This window comes from Ictidomys tridecemlineatus, chromosome 2, assembly GCF_052094955.1.
Source record: "Ictidomys tridecemlineatus isolate mIctTri1 chromosome 2, mIctTri1.hap1, whole genome shotgun sequence".
In the NCBI taxonomy this organism is placed as follows: Eukaryota; Metazoa; Chordata; class Mammalia; order Rodentia; family Sciuridae; genus Ictidomys; species Ictidomys tridecemlineatus.
This window is the reverse complement of record NC_135478.1, coordinates 91,437,372-91,450,008: the sequence shown is the minus strand read 5'-3', so window position 1 is coordinate 91,450,008 and position 12,637 is coordinate 91,437,372. Positions and strand designations below refer to the sequence as shown.

Below are 12,637 nucleotides of genomic sequence, written 5' to 3'. Positions count from 1 at the left end.
GCTGTAGGTCATGCTCTATGGGCATCCAATGACCTTCAACAAAAACTGCAAGAAGCACTCGATACCACTGCTGAATCTCTGGGGTCCTTGCATCGGCAGGTTTCCTCATTAGCACAAGTGGCTTTACAGAACCTGTGGGCGATTGATCTCCTCACTGCAGAAAAAGGGGTACATGCCTGTTCCTTAGAGAGGAATTTTGCTTCTATATCAATGAGTCTGGGCTAATAGAAAAGAATGTTGTTAAATTGCAGGAATTATTGACCCAATTGCTCAAAACCACCTCTCCTAATCCCATAGCAGGGTTCTTCCAATCTTCTCTCGCCACATACTTGCTACCTTTCTTGGGGCCCCTTATTGGGATACTCCTTTTTTGCTCTCTCTTGCCCTGTATAACGAAGTTCCTTAAAACCCAATTACAGAATATTTCTAATCAAACTTTCAACCAGCTTCTGCTTAGGAACTACCAGCCTCTGATGACCGATGAACCCTGAATATCTTCAAGAGAACAGCTCATTCAGTGCTGAAGCTTACTACCAGGCACAATGAAAAACAACGGACATCGGACAGCGGGAGACAAAAATCCAGGATGGCAGAGGATCTCTTAGCCTGTCAACCGGGATTTTTGAGCCTTTATGTCCTTTTAAGCCTCCTCATGGCCCTTGGCCTCTTCTCTATCATCCTCCAGCATGGAACTCCCGCCAAAAACTGACCTTTGTTTTAATTCTTATCTTCATCTTGTTCTTGTTTGCACTGATCTTCTTCAGGTGCTGGTGACGCCCCCTTATGACAGGGACACTAGGAAATACTGGAAGCGCTATTTTGACATGACATTGGCGCTCCCGATGCTTCCTGGAGCCCTTGTTACGAGACCTAATGGCTGGTGACCAACCCCAATGACCTCCTCCATCCAGGGATAATGCCCCACACCACCCCTACTCAGCAGGATGTAGCCAGAGTCGAATGATGTCCCTGTTCCAAAAACAACACAAAAGAGGAGGGAATGTTGGTCATATATGCCCTATCTAATATGGTGCCCAGGCAGCTTCTCTTCCTGTGTCTTTGTTTCCACTGGTGCCAATTTTCAATTCTGCTGGCAGAAAACCCAGCCCAAAAGAACTAATTTCGTAGGCTCCAGAACTGACATCTGGAAGAACTTACCAATAAACAAGCGCCCTGTCGTTTACCTAAATCCTGGCTCCTATCCTTAGATTTATATAAGCACATAGCCTTTTGAAATAAAGTGGAACTTCTCCCATGATTTGTCTTGCATCGGTTCTTCTTTCAGGGGCAACGGCCGATCCCTTAGTAACCTAGGTAAAAGTGACATCCATAGAGGACCCGGGGCGTAGAGAACAGCACCTACCAGGAGGCTATATAGGGGACCTGGGGCAGAGCTGCTTTCTAAGCCTCTGGGGGAAAAGACTAAGTATTGGGTGTCCTCAGAACCCCAGGCTGGAACCTCATGCCCAGTAAAATACTCCTGCTGGAATTGAAGCCAGACCAACATCCCTGCTCCAAGTCACATGCTTCCTTATTTGCAGGTCGGAGGAGAAAGTATCAGGGCCAGGAGAGGTGTTCCTGTGGCCATCCTTGGACGGAGAACAGTTTTAGGGAGAATTGGAGAATAGAGGGCAAGCGGGGAAGCACCATAGTTCTGCCTTGGGACTACAGTTTTCCACATGAATGTTTGTGTGTTCCCTTTGTAACCACTGGAAAGCTGGGTCCTGGTTCCTAGTGTCAATTTAATAATGAGGATATAGTGAAAGGGTAAAGTTTCTAAGCTGGAAGGCTTGAATTAAAATGTAAAAGATTAGGTATTATTGAGTTCTTCTGTTACACCCAGATTCCTGAGATAGTTAAGACAACACCCTACTAGCCATTTAGCCTAGGGCCCTGTGCAGTTTGTCACAGGGCCTGAACCAATCAGTTTGAATGTGTACCCCCCCCTTAGGAATGACCAATCACCCCTGCCCGAGCTGTTCCCGCCAATGAATTTGCCAATCACGTCTCAGAGTTGTTCAATTTCCCGCGCCTCATGATGATTTGTTCTGATGTATGCAAAGCTCACGGCCCTCTCCAAAAAGTGTACTTAAGCTCTGCTTGACCTTTGCTCTGGGCTCTGGGCTGCTCTCCCTCCTTGAGTGAGCACAGAGTCCCAGTGCACTGGAATGGATCCTCAATAAATATCCCCTTTTGCCAATTGCATGGAGTCAGACTCTTGGGTGGTCTCTCCCTCTGACATTTGGCCAGACCCTTACAATAGTTTTGAGAAAAATGAAAAAAGATTTATTGCTTTGCTAGCAAAGGAGAAACACAGGGATCTCCTGTCCCTGAGGCTATGTTTCTGCCTATCAGGGAGAACTGGGCTTTAAAAGAAGCTATTCAAAGACCACACAAAATAGGGCTGAGGATGTGGCTCAGTGATCAAGTGCCCCTGAGTTCAATCCTTGTCCCCACCCCCTCCCCCCAAAAAAGGCCACATTCCAGGTGTGTCCTGACAGGGGATCCCAGGTGCAACCTGAAGGTGTGTTGAAATTCACTTCTTAGATCCTCTGGTAGATATCTCCTTCCTGTGGTGGGTGTGTTCAAGGACAATTAACTAAGGGAAGAAAAGATAACACTGTCTCCCTCATGTTAGGGAGGGGAAGAGGGGAGAAGAGAGAAAAGCACAGGTCCCTTTAAAAATAAGACTCAGAGCAAGGAGGGCTATATTCAAAAGTGGACCACTGTTACACCTGCAGCTTTGTTTTCAGAAATGTTTAACATTTAGTTTCACTAATGCTTTCAACAAATATTAATAAGTATCTTCCAGGTGCCAGGTACTGACCAGGAACAGAACAAGCAAAACATCCTGTCTTCATGCAGTGCAAATTCTAGCAGGTAATTTCTTAGTTTGTAATCAAAGTCCTTTTCATTTTCCAATTCATACTTCCCAATTTCCATGTCACTGTAGACTTATAATGATCATTTTTAAATCGATGCACTATTTCTTCCAAACAGTGTGCCATGCTTCCCCTAAATGTTCCCATGTGTTTACTTCCTGGGTCTCTCCCAGTGCTGGAGATTGAATCTGACATTTGGTGCATGCTAGGCAGATGCTCCATCCCAAGTCCAATTGCTTTTTAGTTTGTAGATTATGTACAAAATCTTTGACAGAAATTTTTGTTCATTATTTGGATGTAAGATTCCTAAGCCATACCACCATGTTTTCCAAATATAAAAAGGTGTATTAATAAGAAAATTTTCAAAAGATAGCATCTGCCCCTGTACATAGAATTGTTAAATTAGAAGGAGGAACAAAGATGCCACCTGTCTCAATCCAAAATGGTCCCAGGAAAGATGGTGATAGATTTAAGTGCATGCTGTGTGCTTGCAGCATTCTTGATGCTAGGGATATGGAGGTGCTAGATGGCTGAAGTCTCTGCCAAAATGGCTGGTGCACTTGGGAGTGCTATGTAGAAAAGGATTAGTCAATTTTCTAAGTCCTCATTGAGAGATGACTTAAAAATGGTTTTCCTTAAGAATCGGAACACATGTCCAGCCCTCATTAATATTTATCCCATAGTAATGAGTTAACCCCAGCATTATAAATCCTGAATTCAAGTGGTTTATTTATATTTTGGAGCAAGATCAGTTAAAAGAAATATAAAAGTTTTCAAGAATCACTAGTTGCTTACATCACGAGTCCCAGGAGGCTGATCCTGAAAAATGATTAGGGAAATAAAATATTGAATTTACACTCTTGCTATATTCCCAGTCCTTTTTTATTTTTTATTTTGAGATAGGGTCTAAGTTGATTAGGGCCTGAGGCTGACCTTGAACTTGTGATCCTCTTGCCTTCCTAGCTGCTGGAATTATAGGTATGCACCATCATTTTTGGCTTATCTTTTAAAAAAAAAAATCACTTTAGGGCCTGAGATTATAGCTCAGTGATTAGCATGCACAGGGCCCTGTTTCAATCCCCAGTGCTGGAAATGCCACCACCAAAACCAAACTTCATTAGTGAGGTATTATTTTTATTTTTTTTTAAACTTTTTTTTCTTTTTTCTTTTTTTTTTTTTAAGAGAGAGAGAAAGGGAGAGAGAGAGAGAGAATTTTAATATTTATTTTTTAGTTATTGGCGGACACAACATCTTTGTTTTGTATGTGGTGCTGAGGATCGAACCCGGGCTGCACACATGCCAGGTGAGCGCACAACCACTTGAGCCACATCCCTAGCCCTAGTGAGGTATTATTGATGAACAATAAACTGCATACATTTAATGTATACATTTTGGCAAGTTTGGCATAACCCAATCAGCATATCCATTATACTAGCCAGTATATTCTTGGTATGTATATAAAATACAAGTAACTGATTACATGGCTTTTCAAATGCACATATCCTAATCTCATTTAGTTGCTTTTTTATTGCTTGCTCTATTGCATGCAGTCAGTTGTTGAACAACTCTGGGAATTTAGTTCTAATAGAAATAGTCTTTAAATAAAAGTACTAAAAAATAAAGGTGCAACATAGTTCAATGAGGAAAGAATAGACTTCAACAAGTGGCTTTGGGGGCTGGGGTTGTGGCTCAGTGGTAGAGTGCTCACCTAGCATGTGCAAGGCCCTTGGTTCCATCCTTAGCACCACATAAAAATAAATAAGTAAAATAAAGGTACTGTGTCCAACTACAACTAAAAAATAAATATAAAAAAAGTGGCATTGGACCACTGAATATTCATATGCAAAATAATGAAGTTGGACTCCTACTTACTGCCACATAAACAATTTAACTCAAAACAGATTAAAGACCTAAATAAGAGAGTTCAAATTATTAAACTCTTCAGTGAAGATCTGCACAAGATGCAGATTTTGTGACCTTAGATTACAAAGATCTGTTTTTTTAAGATAGGATGCCTAAAGCACAAGTAACTAAAGGAAAAAATTGTACTATTTTGTTAAAGTTTAATACAATTTTTGTTCTTCATTGAAACTGTCAAGACAGAAAAAGACAACCCAGAGAATGGGAAAAAATATTTATAAATCTGTCTCATAAATGTCTAATATCTTAGATCCCTAAGAATTCTTACAACTCACCAATGAAATGACTACCCAGTTTAAAAAAAGGGCAGAAGTTAATTCAATAAATGTTTCTCCAAAGAAGATATATAAATGGTCAATAGGACCTGAAAAGATGCTTGATCTTATTAGTTATTAGGGAAGTGAAAATCGAAATCACAGCAAGCTATCATTTCATTCCCACTAACATGGCTCTAATAAATAAACAGGTGGACAATAAAAAAAAGATAGCAAGAGTGTAGAGAAACTGGAACTCTTACATATCCCTGGAGAATACACAGTGGTGCAGCTGCTTTGGAAGTCAATTTGATAATTTTTAAAAATGTTAAACATTACCATAGCAGCCAACAATTCCACTTCTAAGTTTGTACCTCAGAGACTTAAAGATACATTCATATAAAGACTTGAATGTTCACAGTTACATTCTTAATAACCCCAAAGGGGAAATGGCCTTTTTTCTGTTAATGAGTAAATGGCTAAGATGTGGCTTGTCCATGCATTGGAGCACTATTCAGCCACAAAAATGAATAAGTCCAGATCCATGCCACACCATGAGTGGGCCTGAAAACATGCTGAAAGAAGCCAGATGAAACACCACACGATGTAAGATTCTATTTATAGGAAATATCCAGGACAGGCCAATCTATAGAAACTGAAAGTAGATTATTGGTGCCAGAGGCCAGGAGAAAGGAAGGATGGGAGATGACTGCTAATGAGTGGGAGGTTTCCTTTGGAGTGATGAAAAATGTTCTGGAAATGAAACAGCAGTGATAGTTGCTGAACTGTGAAAAGACTAAAAATCCCTGAGTTGTACATCTTAAAAGAGCAAATGTTTTAGCATGTGATTGACACCTCCCTAGTAACAGTAAACAGGGAGAAGAAAGTTGGTAATAAAACTTTGGTAACAAAACAATGAACATTATCCTCCTGGCCATAGCTGATTAGACCAGGTGGCAACCAGTCTGTGGTTTAAACCCAGCCAGTCTGATTCTCTCTGGCAGTGGCATTGTGATTAAAGCAGCTCTTTGTTCTCTGCAGGTGACTGGAACAGTAACCATCCTGCTCATGAGGAAGCCAGAAGAGACTACAGAAGAGAAAATGGAAGAGATGGACAAAGAGCTGCAGAGGTGAGTGAGGTTAAGAAAAGGGCCTCTGGGGATTCTGCCGAGTTTTCCAGTTCCTGTTTCTGCACCCCTGGCTCACCTTTGCCCTGGAGATAACTCCTTAATAATAACATAGACTTACTTATTATTTACTTACACTGGTTCCTTTTGAAACTTGGAATTGAAAAGACCACATCTGTGGTGCTTGGATCTAACATATGAAAAATGTCACCAGAAGGATATATATTACTATACTGCACCAATAAAAAATATGGGAAAAAAATGTCACCAGTAGTATAGTCATTAAAACAAATGTTTATGTGAATGCAGGAAGTCAGAATGAAATGAGAGGCATTTCCAGAGGCCACTAAGAGCAGCAATAAATAAACAAATGGCCCATAAAAAGAATGAAGTCCCTATAAAAAGCAGAGCAGAGAACTGTAAAAAGCTTATCAGTCTAGGACCATTTAGACCATGAGAGGCCAGCATTGACAGACCCAAGTGTTCATAAGGCTTCATTAGGTTGTAGAGCTTGGTAAGACTGATGTGTGTTACAATGGCTTTTAGCCATAAGAGCCCAGCAAGATCATGTTCTTTGTTCCTGAATGTCTTCAACAAAAATTGCTTACATGTTTAGGCATTTAAAAAGGTAAGATTCATTTATATGGCATACAGATATTGTGAAATGTATCAGTTTATAACATAATGACAGATGCATGTGCAAATATATGTGTACCTGTACACCCAGAAATAGAACATCTCAATAAAGAACAAGGAGATAGTAAAAGTGAGAAATATTTAAAAATTTTAATGTACATATGAATTCAAATGCACTAATTAAAATGATAATAATAGAAGGTAAATTAGTAGAGAAGATGAGGGAGGGTGGAGAGGAGGGAAAGAGAAGGGGAAGGACACTGATCACACTACATGCATTTACAGATATAGCATTGTGAATTCTATTATGTATCATTACAATGCATCAATAAATTTATTTTCTGTTTTTCTCCATGAGTCCTTGACTGAATATTTTGTGAAACATAGAAACGAAACTCTGACTCTAAAAGGTCACATGCTGATCAGATAATCATCTTTGTGCTTCCTGCTAGATCAGTGGATCTCAGTCTTGTCAAACCCAATATCTCTTTTTATTTGTTCTAATTAGTTACACATGACAATAAAATGCATTTTGACACATCATACAAAAATGGAGTATTCTACATCACACTGGTCATGTAACCATACATGCGCATGGGGGTGATAATGTCTGATTCATTCTACTATCTTTCCTACCCCCATACCCACTCCCCTCCCTTCATCCCTCTCTGGTTAATCGAAAGTTCCTATATTCTTCTGTAGCGTATTCCGCCCCGCTTATTGTGAATTAGCATCCAGATATCGGAGAAAACATTTGGCCTTTGGTTTTGGGGATTGGCTTATTTCATTTAGCATGAAATTCTTCAGCTCCATCCATTTGCCAGAAATGCCATAATTTCATTCTTCTTTAAGGTTGAGTAATATTCCATGGTGTACATATACCACATTTTCTTTATCCATTCATCTATTGGAGGACACCTAGGTGGGTTCCATAGTTTAGTTATTGTGAATTGAGCTGCTATAAACATTGATGTGGCTGTGTCCCTCTAGTAAGCTGATTTTAAGTCCTTTGGGTATAAACTGAGGAGTGGAATAGCTGGGTCAAATGGTGGTTCCATTCCAAATTTACTGAGGAATCTCCATACCACTTTCCTTAATGGTTGCATCAGTTTTCAGTCCCACCACATCCTTGCCAACATTTACTGTTGCTTGTATTCTTGATAATTACCATTCTGACTGGGATGAGATGAAATCTCAGTGTAGTTTTTATTTGCATTTCTCTAATTGCTACAGATGTTGAACATTTTTTCATATATTTGTTGATTAATTGAATTCTTCTGCAAAGTCAGACCCAATCTCTCTCTCTCTCTCTCTCTCTCTCTCTCTCTCTCTCTCTCTCTTTTTGATATGGGGTATTGAACTCAGGGGCACTTAACCACTGACCACATCCTCATCCCTTTTTTGTATATTATTTAGAGACAGGATCTCACTTGAGTTGCTTAGTGCCTCACTAATTGCTGAGGCTGGCTTTGAACTGGCAAACCTCCTGCTTCATCCTCCCTAGTTGCTGGGATTACAGGTGTGTGCCACCACACCCAGCAGACCCAATATCTCTTAAAAAGTAAAAATAAATTTAAAAAAATTTGTATGTGTGGGGCTGGGGATGTGGCTCAAGCAGTAACACGCTCGCCTGGCATGCACAGGGCGCTGGGTTCGATCCTCAGCACCACATCAAATACATAAAGATGTTGTGTCCATTGAAAACTAAATAATAAATATTAAAAAATTCTCTCTCTCTCTCTCTCTTTAAAAAAAAAATAAAAATTTGTATGTGTTACTGACGATTGAGTCCAGGGGCACTTTACCACTGAGCTACATTTCCCAGCCTTTTTCATTTTTTATTTTGAGACAAGGTTTCACTAAGTTGCCCAAGGTGGCCTTGTTGAACTTGAGATCCTCCTTCCTCAGCTTCTAGGGTCCTGGAATTATAGGACGTAGAATTATGTGCACCACTGTTCCCTGCAAAAGTAAATATTTTCTAACATCCTTTTAGTTGTCCTCAAATAAATTAATATGAAATGTAATGTCCCTGTACTTAAAATATGTGTGTGTATATGTGTAGATACATGTTTGGTTAGCATTTTCATAATGAGTAATGATGTTGAGCTTCCTTTCATGTGCTTATTGGCTCTTTATCTATCTTGTTCAGATTTTTTGCCCATTTTTTTTCATCGGGTTGTCTTTTTATTTTAAGCTGTAAAAGTTCTTTATATACTCTTCATACAAGTCCTTCATGAGATATAGGAGCTGCAAATGTTTCCTCCTACCGTGTGGGTGGGAGGGATTATAGATTACTGAAATAGAAAAAATGGGAAGGATAATATTCTTGCAGTTAAGCTGGACTTATTTTTATAACTGTGCCTTGAAATCGCAGCACATTCAACCTTCAGTCTCTTGGATATAAGGAAACTTTGGAGATCACATCCTTTAATAGGCAAAGCAGAATAGAGGATAGATGGAGGAAGAGACTGAGTATGAGAGGTAATGGGGAGATCATTAGCCCTATGGTGAGTGAGTGGTGTTACTGAAAATTAGGAGTAACTGAAATTTAATAATTTTTGTGATTTGCACAACAGATTTCATCAAACTACAAAAATGTTTTAAATATAGGATTGCAATACTGTATAGTGAAATTACATATGATTTTTACTCAGTTTGTTGAACATGTAGTTCCAAAGGCAAACTATTCAAAGTTATTTTTAATTTAAAAAGATTTTATTTTGTTTAAAACTATTTAAAAGAGATGTTCAGAGAAGTTACATTGCCATTCCTGCCATTCTGTTGTCACCCTCCATCCAGTGGTTGCCATTTTTATTGTTTTTATCCTTTTGGGATTTCTTTTTACAAATACTTTAGTGTGTGTGTGTGTGTGTGTGTGTGTGTGTGTGTGTGTGTGTGTGTGAGAGAGAGAGAGAGAGAGAGAGAGAGAGAGAGAGAAACGCACAAATGAGAGAGATCAATCCCTGTTGTTACAGAAAATATAGCATATTGAAGTATTCTACTTTTCTCTTTAAGCTTATTAACATTTAAGAAACACCCTTTTAATCAAATTTAGGAACATCTCTATATTTCATAGGCCTCCCATCCATTTCAAAGTATTGGGGTCTAAATTAGTTAAAAATAATCCCAAGATGGGCATGGAGATGCACACCTGCAATCTCAGCTACCCAGGAGGCTGAGGCAGAAAGATTGCAAGTTCAAGGCCAGGCTCAACAATTTAGCAAGACCCCTCTTCAAAACAACAACAGCAGCAGCAAAAAAGGACTGGAAGTGTAGCTAAGGGGTAAAAATGTCCCTGGTTTCAATGCTTAATGCAAAAAAAGAAGAAAAAGAAAAAGAAAATCCTCAAAACTGTGTTACATATTTGCACTTAATAACTTCATGTATAACAGTTACAAATGTGTTTTTTGGTGACTTAAATATGATGTTTCTTAATGACTTAAATGTGATATTGCTGGTGGTGATGTGATTTCCTGAAGTAAGGTAACAGTTCTTAGTTAAGTTTGCTGGGTTTTTTATTTTATTTTAAAAAATTTAATTGAATTTTTTCTTATCAATTTTTGAACAAAACATAGTATAGCACTTCCCGGACATATATAATAGTTATAAATTCTTGTGATAGTTACATTTGTGACTAAAATTAAATGGAATTAGGTTGTAGGTTTAAATAAGTTGAAAAAGCTGTTTTGGGTTTGTTTTGTTTTATTTTGTTTTGTTTTAAACCAACATGAATGTCTAGTGGACATTCAAAAGTTGAACCAAGGGGCTGGGGCTGGGGCTGAGCGGTACAGTGCTTGCCTAACATGTGTGAGATGCTGGGTTCGATCCTCAGCACCACATAAAATAAATAAATAAAATAAACGTTAAAAAAATAACTTAAAAAAAAGGAAAAAAGAAAGAAAGTTGAGCCGAATATAGGATAGCCCTTCTTTTTGCAGGATGTTCAATTCATGCGTGGAATATATCTCTGGTCCCTACCTAAGTGCTTGAACACCCTCTAACCATAGTGAGCACCATAAAATACCTGTACAAAATTTCAGAACTCCTCCTATAGGATTGTACTAACTAGTTCTCAAATGTGATGTGTATGAAAAAGATATAGAAAAACATCTAGAAGCTGTAAGTCAGGAAGACTGAGTTAATACACATATTTGTATGTCTGAAATTCTTCAATTTATCTTCTAATTGAAATTCTTCTTTTCAAAATAGCCTGTCTACCTTCAAAAGATAGAAATAAGATGGAAATAGATGCATACTTAACTTTTCAACAGGAATCTATAGTGCCAGCTTAAGAAAGAACTTTAATTCATGTGAATTTAGACATTTTCCTCTTAAAAATGGGAAAATAAAGATTTTTTAAATATAGTATAGAAATGTTCACCTCATTCTTAATGACTTTTTGGAGTAACTAGGTTCAAGTCCTAGTCAATGGTAGAAAGACTGAGGCCATGACAGGTGACAGCTTGAAGAGGAAGAGGGACTAATGCCACTCAGGCTTGCCTTTTGTATGTGGTACAGCTTCAAGCAGGGGAAGTAAACACACAGGTCATCAGCCATCTGGTATGTCAGTGACCCAGAAGTTTCCTAGGCTATGGGGTTCCAGTGCTAACCCTGAGAAAGTCCAGAGCAAATGGGATGAGCTGGCCAACTTTAGAAGGATTAAGCTGACTGGCTTCAGGAAGGCATATGGCAGCAGGGGTCCAGAGCTATGAACACCCACCCCTCATCCTCTTACCCATCCACACTTCCCTCAAGATGGTAGTTAACCCTGGACCAACTCAACTTGAACTGGATCTGCTAGGATAAAGGGCTGTTGCAAGAAGCAGGGGGGCTTTCCAAGAAATGTGGTCTCTACAGCTACATTCCTTATGATGTTGTAACTTATGGGAAGTTTAATCAAAACAAAACAACAGAAGGAGTCAGAGGCATGCCTTTTATGTGACTTGTAATGGAATATAGACTGTGAATATGTTGATCTTTTCCATTCCTCCACAATTACTGAATTATTATTCAAATAAATAGTCTCCAGCAGATCTCAATCCAAACCAATGGGAGATCCAGGTTTCTTTGGCTCTGAATAGCAATTTCTGTTTTGAAGACCACCTGTATGGGAGTAGTACAATGAATCCTATTATATAGTCAAGTCATAAACTCTTTAGGCTGGGGTGTAGTTCAGAGGTAGAGCATTTGCCTAGCACATGTAGGACACTGGGTTCATTCCTCAGCACTACATAAAATAAATAAATAAAATAAAGGTATAAACAAAACAAACAAACAAAAAACCCTCCAACTCATTAGTTCCAATAGAACATTCTGCAAGTTTCCTCACCTTTCCTGGTTCACCGTGTGTCCCTCTATCCACCATGCAAAAATAGTTGATGATAGTTGTTATTAGTCTTCTCTGAAGAGAAAAGGGTCCCAAGACTCTTCAGCCTCCCAAACTATTGAGGTGTTATTGATAAGAATAACATCTAAGTTCACATAAGCAAATCACAAAGCATTCTCTAGGGTGTTTTCCCAATTCTTTTCTACCCTTAAATGGAGCTGTTAAAAAACAGAACACTGTCCTCTGAGTAGTTCTATAACTCTCAAGTGTTAGGCTCATGTGACGTGAACTGTGCTGAGTTGTACAGGCTGCCTGGTAGGCAGTTTCTCAGCACAACCAGCAGGAAGTGTTTGTGGAGCACAGCACCCTGACCCTTTCTTTATTTACTTCCCCTTTTCTGTTTTTTTCCACCCAGTGAATTCCACTCTCTCCAGTAGGAAATTCAGTGGGAAGAAGGATGACAAATCGCAGCCACTTTCTTTGGGTCAGTTG

At 39.0% G+C, this 12,637-nt stretch overlaps 1 long non-coding RNA gene across 2 annotated transcripts in view; it reads left to right on the top strand.

Annotated features, from left to right (window-relative positions):
• Positions 1-12,637, top strand: part of LOC110598593 (uncharacterized) — a 52,925-nt gene that overhangs the window by 5,150 nt on the left and 35,138 nt on the right. For both annotated transcript variants that reach the window (XR_002484453.3, XR_002484452.3), the window contains exons 2-3: positions 2,803-2,880; positions 6,098-6,186. This is a non-coding gene — a long non-coding RNA (uncharacterized LOC110598593). The remainder of the gene's footprint in view (positions 1-2,802; positions 2,881-6,097; positions 6,187-12,637) is intronic.